This window comes from Arachis ipaensis, chromosome B8 (genome assembly GCF_059453495.1).
Source record: "Arachis ipaensis isolate K30076 ecotype BB chromosome B8, ASM5945349v1, whole genome shotgun sequence".
NCBI lineage: Eukaryota > Viridiplantae > Streptophyta > Magnoliopsida > Fabales > Fabaceae > Arachis > Arachis ipaensis.
The window spans coordinates 138,409,488-138,419,314 of NC_142443.1; the positions used below are offsets into that span (position 1 = coordinate 138,409,488).

General features: G+C 41.3%; 1 non-coding gene across 1 annotated transcript; it reads left to right on the top strand.

Moving 5' to 3' along the window:
* Positions 1 to 9,289: 9,289 nt before the first annotated feature.
* LOC148550030 (small nucleolar RNA R71) lies at positions 9,290 to 9,396 on the top strand. Its single transcript, XR_015897535.1, has one exon. It is a non-coding gene; the product is annotated as a small nucleolar RNA R71 (small nucleolar RNA).
* Positions 9,397 to 9,827: the final 431 nt, after the last annotated feature.

Genomic DNA, 9,827 nt, shown 5'->3' on the forward strand with positions numbered 1-9,827 from the left:
CGCATGCCTTAAGCAGAACATAGATGACGCAGACGCTTGACCGAAGCAAATGCGCGATTAGGAAAACTCCAGATGACGCAATCGCGTGACCCACGCGGACGCGTGACAGATGCCACGCACCAGAAATTACAGAAAATGCTCCCAGCGATTTTCTGAAGCTTTTTTTGGCCCAGATCCAAGTTCAGAAAGCACAGATTAGAGATTATAAAGTGGGAGAATGCATCCTTTCAAAAAAAGGCTCTCCAATTATTCACTTTTCATAGTTTAGATGTAGTTCTTAGAGAGAGAGGTTCTCTCCTCTCTCTTAGGTTTTAGGATTAGGATTCCTCTTAGAGGATTTAGGATTTTCATTATTTCAACTTACAATTTCATCTTCTTCAAAGCACAGGTTCAATATTCCTTTTATTTATTTTCTCAATGAAGTTGATGAACTCTTTATGTTTGGATTGATTTTCTTAATTAATGTTATTTGAGGTATTTCAATTTATGATTACTCTATTTATGAATGCTTTTAATCTAATTTAGATATTTTCATCCTTTTGGCCTTGGTTAAGTAATTGGTAATACTTGAGTTGTCAAACTCAGCAGTGATTGAAATTGGCAGATTACTAAATGATCTGGATCGCTCTAAAGCTAGTTTTCCTACAAGGGATTGACTAAAACTTGAGGATCACACTAATTAGTCCACTTGACTTTCCCTTGCTTTCGTAAAGGTTAACTAAGTGGGATTAAAATAATTCTCATCACACCTGATAAGGGTAACAAGGACAGGATTTCCCGTTCTAATACCTTGCCAAAAGACTTTATTATTGTTAATTTATTTTACTTGTCATTTAAATTACCTGTTCCTTATTTTGAAAACCCCCAATTTACAAGACTCATAACCAATAATAAGAACATACCTCCCTGCAGTTCCTTGAGAAGACGACCCGAGGTTTAAATACTTTGGTTATCAATTTATTTAGGGGTTTGTTACTTGTGACAACCAAAACGTTTGCACGAAGGGATTTCTGTTGGTTTAGAAACTATATCTACAACGCGACTATTTTTACAAAATTCTTTACTAGCAAAAATCCTATTCGTCAGACAGAAAGAGCCCAGAGAGGAATAATTCTGGCGTTCAAATGCCAGAAAAGGGTGAAAAATTGGTGTCAAACGCCCAATGGATGCCCACTTCTGGCGTTCAAATGCCAGAAAAGGGAGAAAAGTTGGCGTTAAACGCCCATTCCTTGCCTAGTTCTGGCATTCAAATGCCAAAAAAGGGTGGGAAGCTGGCGTTAAACGCCCATCCAGCACCTAATCCTGGCGTTCAAACGCCAATTAGGGATCAGACACCTGCAAGTGCTGATAATAACCCCTCTAAGAAGGCTTTTCCAACCACCACTGTAGGGAATAAACCTGCAGCAACTAAGGTTGAAGAATATAAAGCCAAGATGCCTTATCCTCAGAAACTCCGCCAAGCGGAACAGGATAAACAATTTGCCCGCTTTGTAGACTATCTCAGGACTATTAAAATAAAAATCCCGTTTGCAGAGGCACTTGAGCAAATACCCTCTTATGCTAAGTTCATGAAAGAGATCTTAAGTCATAAGAAGGATTGGAGAGAAACTGAAAAAGTTTTTCTCACTGAAGAATGCAGGGCAGTCATTCTGAAAAGCTTACGAGAGAAGCTTAAAGATCCAGGAAGCTTTATGATACCATGCACATTAGAGGGTGCTTGTGTCAAGACAGCTCTATGTGACCTTGGAGCAAGTATCAACCTACTACCTGCATCCACTATCAGAAAGCTTGGCTTGACTGAAGAAGGCAAACCAACCCGGATATGTTTTCAACTTGCTGATGGCTCCATTAAATATCCATCAAGCATAATTGAGGACATGATTGTCAAGGTTGGGCCATTTGCCTTTCCCACTGACTTTGTAGTGCTGGAAATGGAGGAACACAAGAGTGCAACTCTCATTCTAGGAAGACCTTTCCTAGCAACTGGACGAACTCTTATTGATGTACAAAAAGGGGAAGTGACCCTGAGAGTCAATGAGGATGAGTTCAAGTTAAATGCTGTCAAAGCTATGCAGCATCCAGACACATCAAATGACTGCATGAGCGCTGATATTATTGACTCTTTGGTAGAAGAGATCAATATGACTAAGAGTCTCGAATCATAGCTAGAGGACATCTTTAAGGATGTTCAGCCTGATTTGGAGGAACCAGAAGAAATAAAAGAACCTCTGAAAATTCCTTAGGAAGAGGATAAGCCTCCTAAACCCGAGCTCAAACCACTACCACCATCCCTGAAATATGCATTTTTGGGAGAAGGTGACACTTTTCCGGTGATCATAAGCTCTTCTTTAAATCCAAAGGAAGAGAAAGCACTAATTCCGTTGTTGAGGACACACAAGACAGCTCTTGGGTGGTCCATAAGTGATCTTAAGGGCATTAGCCCAGCAAGATGCATGCACAAGATCCTATTGGAGGATGATGCTAAGCCAGTGGTTCAACCACAGAGGTGGCTGGTACGCGGAAACGTGATTACACTTTAATTATGTAAAATTCATTGCTCTTTCTTTCCCTGGCAATGGCGCCATAAACATGATGCCAATACCATGGTTCACAACTCCGTGTAACTGACCAACAAGTGCACTGGATCGTCCAAGTAATACCTTACGTGAGTAAGGGTCGATCCCACGGAGATTATTGGTATGAAGCAAGCTATGATCACCTTGTAAATCTCAGTCAGGCAGATATAAATTGATAATGAAGTTTTCGAATAATAATTAAATAAACATAAAATAAAGGATAGAAACACTTATGTAAATCGCTGGTGAGAATTTCAGATAAGTGTATAGAGATGCTTTTGTCCCTCTGAATCTCTGCTTTCCTGCTGTCTTCATCCAATCAGTCCTACTCCTTTCCATGGCAAGCTTTATGTAATGCATCACCATTGTCAATGGCTACTTTCGGTCTTCTCTCGGGAAAATGATCCAAATGCCCTGTCACGGCACGACTAATCGTCTGGAGGCATCACCTTTGTCAATGGGTACATCCTATCCTCTCAGTGAAAATGGTCAACGCACCCTGTCACGGCACGGCTATTCATCTGTCGGTTCTCGATCATGCTGGAATAGGATTTACTATCCTTTTGCGTCTGTCACTACGCCCAGCAATCGCGAGTTTGAAGCTCGTCACAGTCATTCAATCCCTGAATCCTACTCGGAATACCACAAACAAGGTTTAGACCTTCCGGATCCTCATGAATGGCCATCCATGGGTTCTAACTTATACCACGAAGATCCTGATTAAGGGATCCAAGAGATATTCATTCTAGCTTGTTGCATGTAGAACGGAAGTGTTTGTCAAGCACGCGTTCAAAAGGGAGAATGATGATGAGCGTCACATAATCATCACCTTCATCATATTCTTGGGTGCGAATGGATATCTTAGAAGTGGAATAAGTTGAATTGAATAGAAAGACAGTAGTACTTTGCATTAATCTTTGAGGAACAACAGAGCTCCACACCTTAATCTATGGAGTGCAGAAACTCTACCGTTGAAAATACATAAGTAAAAGGTTCAGGCATGGCCGAGATGGCCAGCCCCCTATGATCCGAGAATAAAACTCAGGATGGTCAAAAAGACCAAACTCCGGATGTCTCATACAATAGTGAAATGTCCTATTTATACTAGACTAGCTACTAGGGTTTACATAAGTAAGTAATTGATGCATAAATCCACTTTCGGGGCCCACTTGGTGTGTGCTTGGGATGAGCTTGAATGTTCCACGTACAGAGGCCATTTGTGGAGTTGAACGCCAGGTTTTGATCCATTTCTGGCGTTCAACTCTGGTTCTTGATCCATTTCTGGCGCTGAACTCCAGAATTGGGCAGAGAGCTGGCGTTGAACGCCACTTTATGTCGTCTATTCTCGAGCAAAGTATGAACTATTATATATTGCTAGAAAGTCCTGGATGTCTACTTTCCAACGCAATTGGAAGCGCGCCATTTCGAGTTCTGTAGCTCCAGAAAATCCACTTTGAGTGAAGGGAGGTTAGAATCCAACAGCATCAGCAGTCCTTCTTCAACCTCTGGATCTGATTTCTGCTCAAGTCCCTCAATTTCAGCCAGAAAATATCTGAAATCACAGAAAAACACACAAACTCATAGTAAAGTCCAGAAATGTTAATTTAACATAAAAACTAATGAAAACATCCCTAGAAGTAACTAAATTCTACTAAAAACATACTAAAAACAATGCCAAAAAGCGTATAAATTATCCGCTCATCACAACACCAAACTTAAATTGTTGCTTGTCCCCAAGCAACTAGAAATCAAGTAGGATGAAAAGAAGAGAATATACTACAAATTCCAAACTATCAATGAAACATAGCCCAAATTAGATGAGCGGGACTTGTAGCTTTTTGCCTCTTGAATAGTTTTGGCATCTCACTCTATCCATTGAAGTTTAGAATGATTGGCATCTATAGGAACTCAGAGTTCAGATAGTGTTATTGATTCTCCTAGTTCAGTATGATGATTCTTGAACACAGCTTTTTTTTATGAGTCTTGGCCGTGGCCCTAAGCACTTTGTTTTCTAGTATTACCACCGGATACATAAATGCCACAGACACATAACTGGGTGAACCTTTTTAGATTGTGACTCAGCTTTGCTAAAGTCCCCAATTAGAGGTGTCCAAGGTTCTTAAGCACACTCTTTTTTTGCTTTGGACCTTGACTTTAACCACTCAGTCTCAAGTTTTCACTTGACACCTTCACGCCACAAGCACATGGTTAGGGACAGCTTGGTTTAGCCGCTTAGACCGGGATTTGATTCCTTTAGGCCCTCCTATCCACTGATGCTCAAAGCCTTGGGATCATTTTTATTTACCCTTGCCTTTTGGTTTTAAGGGTTATTGGCTTTTTGCTCTGGCCTTTTGGTTTTAAGAGCTTTGGCTTTTTCTGCTTGCTTTTTCTTTTTCTTTCTAATTTTTTTTTCGCTATATTTTTTTTCTACAAGCTTTGTTCTTTGCTGCTTTTTCTTGCTTCAAAAATCATTTTTATGATTTTTCAGATTATCAACTAACATGTCTCCTTGTCATCATTCTTTCAAGAGCCAACATATTTAACATTCATAAACAACAACTTCAAAAGACATATGCACTGTTCAAGCATTCATTTAGAAAACAAGAAGCATTGTCACCACATCAATATAATTAGACTAAGTTCAAGGATAAATTCGAAACTCATGTACTTCTTGTTCTTTTGAATTAAAACATTTTTCATTTAAGAGAGGTGATGGATTCATGGGACATTCATAACTTTAAGACGAAGTTTACTAACTACTAATGATCATGTAATGAAGACACAAACATAGATAAGCACATAACATATAAAAACGAAAAACAGAAGAAATAAGAACAAGGAATGAATCCACCTTAGTGATGGTGGCGTTTCCTCCTTGAGGAGCCAATGATGTTCTTGAGCTCTTCTATGTCTCTTCCTTGTCTTTGTTGCTCCTCCCTCATTGCTTTTTGATCTTTTCTTATTTCATGAAGCATGATGGAGTGCTCTTGATGTTCCACCCTTAGTTGTCCCATGTTGGAACTTATTTCTTCTAGGGAGGTGTTGATGTTCTCCCAAAAGTTGTTTGGAGGAAAGTGCATTTGAGGCATCTCTGGGATCTCATGGTGATGAGCTTCATACGCCTGTTGAGCTCCATGTATGGACTCTCTTGCTTGCTCCATCCTTTTCTTAGTGATGGGCTTCTCTTCCTCAATGGAAGTGTCACCTTCTATGAAAGCTCCAACTGAGTAACATAGATGGCAAATAAGATGAGGAAAAGCTAGCCCTGCCATGGAAGATGACTTTTCGGCTATTTTGTAGAGTTCATTGGAGATGACTTCATTAACTTCTACTTCCTCTCCAATCATGATGCTATGAATCATGATGGCCCGATCCACAGTAACTTCGGATCGGTTGCTAGTGGGGATGATGGAGCATTGGATGAATTCCAACCATCCTCTAGCTACAGGCTTGAGATCCAGTCTTCTTAGTTGAACTGGCTTGCCTTTGGAGTCAATCTTCCATTGAGCTCCTTCCACACATATGTCCATAAGGACTTGGTCCAACCTTTGATCAAAGTTGACCCTTCTTGTGTAGGGGCGTGCGTTGTCCTCTATATTTGGCAAGTTGAACGCCAACCTCACATTTTCCGGACTAAAATCTAAGTAATTCCCCCGAACCATTGTAACATAGTTCTTTGGATCCGGGTTCTTACTTTGATCATGGTTCTTAGTGATCCATGCATTGGCATAGAACTCTTGAACCATTAAGATACCGACTTGTTGGATGGGTTTTGTTAGAACTTCCCAACCTCTTCTTTGAATCTCATGTCGGATCTCCGGATACTCATTTCTTTTGAGTTAGAAAGGGACCTCGGGGATCACCTTCTTCTTGGACACAACATCATAGAAGTGGTCTTGATGGGCTTTAGAGATGAATCTTTCCATCTCCCATGACTCGGATGTGGAAGCTTTTGTCTTCCCTTTTCCTCTTCTAGAGGATACTCCGGTCTTAGGTGCCATCAATGGTAATGGAAAAACAAAAAAGCTATGCTTTTACCACACCAAACTTAGAATATTGCTCACCCTTGAGCAATAAAAGAAAGAATAAATGAAGAAGAAGAAGAAATGGAGGAGAGGGTGAAGGTGTTGTGTTTCGGCCAAGAGGGGTATAGAGGGGTGTGTTGTGTGAATTTGATGAGAAAGGAGGGCTTTATATAGGGAAGGGAGGGGGGGTTAAGGTTCGGCCATATGGGTGGGTTTGGGTGGGAAATTAGTTTTGAATTTTGAAGGTAGGTGGAGTTTATAAGGTAGGTTTATGGGGAAGAGTGGGTGGATGTGATTTGTGAAGGGTTAATAGGGAAGAGGGATGGAGGTGATAGGTGAAGGGTTTTGGGGAAGAGTGTTTATGGGATTGTGTGAAAGAGGGGTGAGAAGAAGTGAGTGGAGGTAGGTGGGGATCCTGTGGGGTCCACAGATCTTGAGATGATCCTGTGGGGTCTACAGATCCTGAGATGATCCTGTGGGGTCCACAGATCCTGAGATGATCCTGTGGGGTCCACTGATCCTGAGGTGTTCAAGGATTTCCAACCTTGCACCAAATTAGGCATGCAAAATGCCTTTGCACCCAATTCTGGGCGTTCAACGCCAGATTGGTGCCCATTTTGGGCGTTCAACGCCCATTTGTTGTCCATTTCTGGCGTTGAACGCCAGAACCATGCTTGTTCTGGGCGTTCAGCGCCAGCTCTTCTCCAGGGTGCAATTCTGGCGTTCAGCGCCAGATTGGTGCCCATTTTGGGCGTTCAGTGCCAGAACTATGCTCTGTTCTGGCGTTGAACGCCAGGCAGATGCTTCCTCCAGGGTGTGATTTTTCTTCTGCTGGTTTGATTCTGTTTTTAATTTTTTTGATTATTTTGTGACTCCACATGATCATAAACCTAAGAAAACATGAAAAACAATAATAAAATTAGATAAACATTGGGTTGCCTCCCAACAAGCGCTTCTTTAATGTCAATAACTTGACATTGGGCTCTCATGGAGCCTCACAGATGTTCAGAGCTTTGTTGAAACTTCCCAACACCAAACTTAGAGTTTGGGTATGGGAGTTCAATACCAAACTTAGAGTTTGGTTGTGGCCTCCCAACACCAAACTTAGAGTTTGACTGTGGGGGCTCTGGTTGACTCTGTTGTGAGAGAAGCTTTTCATGCTTCCTCACCATGGATGCAGAGAGAGATCCTTGAGTTTTGAACACAAGGTTGTCCTCATTTAGTTGAAGGATTAATTCTCCTCTGTCCACATCAATCACAGCTCTTGCTGTGGCTAGGAAGGGTCTTCCAAGGATGATGGATTCATCCTCATCCTTCCCAGTGTCTAGGATTATGAAATCAGCAGGGATGTAAAGGCCTTCAACCTTTACTAACATGTCCTCCACTTGTCCATAAGCCTCTTTTCTTGAGTTGTCTGCCATCTCTAATAAGATTCTAGCAGCTTGCACCTCAAATATTCCAAGTTTCTCCATGACAGAGAGTGGCATGAGGTTTATCCCTGATCCAAGGTCACACAGAGCCTTCTCAAAGGTCATGGTGCCTATGGTACAAGGTATGAGGAACTTTCCAGGATCCTCTTTCTTCTGAGGTAATCTCAGTAATTCCAATGCATTTAGTTCATTGGTGAACAGGGGAAGTTCATCTCCCCAAGTCATTTTACCAAATAAGTTGGCATTCAGCTTCATGATTGCACCAAGAAACTTGGCAACTTGCTCTTCAGTGACATCCTCATTCTCTTCAGAAGAGGAATACTCATCAGAGCTCATGAATGGCATAAGGAGGTTCAATGGAATCTCTGTGGTCTCTAGATGAGCCTCAGGGTCCTTTGGTTCCTCAAAGGAAAACTCCTTATTGATCACTGGACGTCCCAGGAAGTCTTCCTCACTGGGATTCACGTCCTCTCCTTCCTCTCTAGGTTCGGCCGTGTTGACTATGTCAATGGCCTTGCACTCTCTTTTTGGATTTTCTTCTGTATTGCTTGGGAGAGTACTAGGAGGGATTTCAGTGATCCTTTTACTCAGCTGGCCCACTTGTGCCTCCAAATTTCTAATGGAGGACCTTGTTTCATTCATGAAACTCAGATTGGCCTTAGATAGATCAGAGACTAAATTTGATAAATTAGAAGTATTTTGTTCAGAGTTCTCTGTCTGTTGCTGAGTGTATGATGGAAAAGGTTTATTATTATTAAACCTGTTTCTTCCACTATTATTAAAGCCTTGTTGTGGCTTTTGTTGATCCTTCCATGAGAAATTTGGATGATTTCTCCATGATGAGTTATAGGTGTTTCCATAAGGTTCACCTAAATAATTTACCTCTGCTATTGCAGGGTTCTCAGGATCAAAGGCTTCTTCTTCAGAAGGCGCCTCTTGAGTACTGTTAGATGCAGCTTGCAATCCATTCAGACTCTGAGAAATCATATTGACCTGTTGAGTCAATATTTTGTTCTGAGCCAATATGGCATTCAGAGTATCAATCTCAAGAACTCCCTTCTTCATAGGCGTCCCATTGCTCACAGGATTCCTTTCAGAAGTGTACATGAACTGGTTGTTAGCAACCATGTCAATGAGTTCTTGAGCTTCTGCAGGCATTTTCTTTAGGTGTATGGATCCACCTGCAGAAGTATCCAATGACATTTTAGCTAAGTCAGACAGACCATCATAGAAGATATCCAGGATGGTCCATTCTGAAAGCATGTCAGTAGGACACTTTTTGGTCAGTCCTTTGTATCTCTCCCAAGCTTCATAGAGGAATTCACCTTCTTTCTGTCTGAAGGTCTGAACGTCCACTCTAATCTTACTAAGCTTTTGAGGAGGAAAGAACTTGGCTAAGAAAGCCTTGACCAGCTTATCCCATGAGTTCAGGCTATCCTTAGGTTGAGAGTCCAACCAGAGTCTAGCTCTGTCTCTTATAGCAAAAGGGAAAAGCATGAGCCTGTAGACATCAGGATCTACTCCATTAGTCTTTACAGTATCACATATCTGCAAGAATTCAGTTAAGAACTGAAAAGGATCTTCAGAGGGAAGTCCATGAAACTTGCAGTTTTGTTGCATTAGAGAAACTAGCTGAGGTTTCAGCTCAAAATTGTTTGCTCCAATGGTAGGAATGGAGATGCTTCTTCCATGTAAATTGGAATTTGGTGCAGTAAAGTCACCAAGCATTCTCCTTGCATTGTTGTTGGGTTCGGCTGCCATCTCCTTTACTTGTTCAAAATTTTCAATCAATTTGT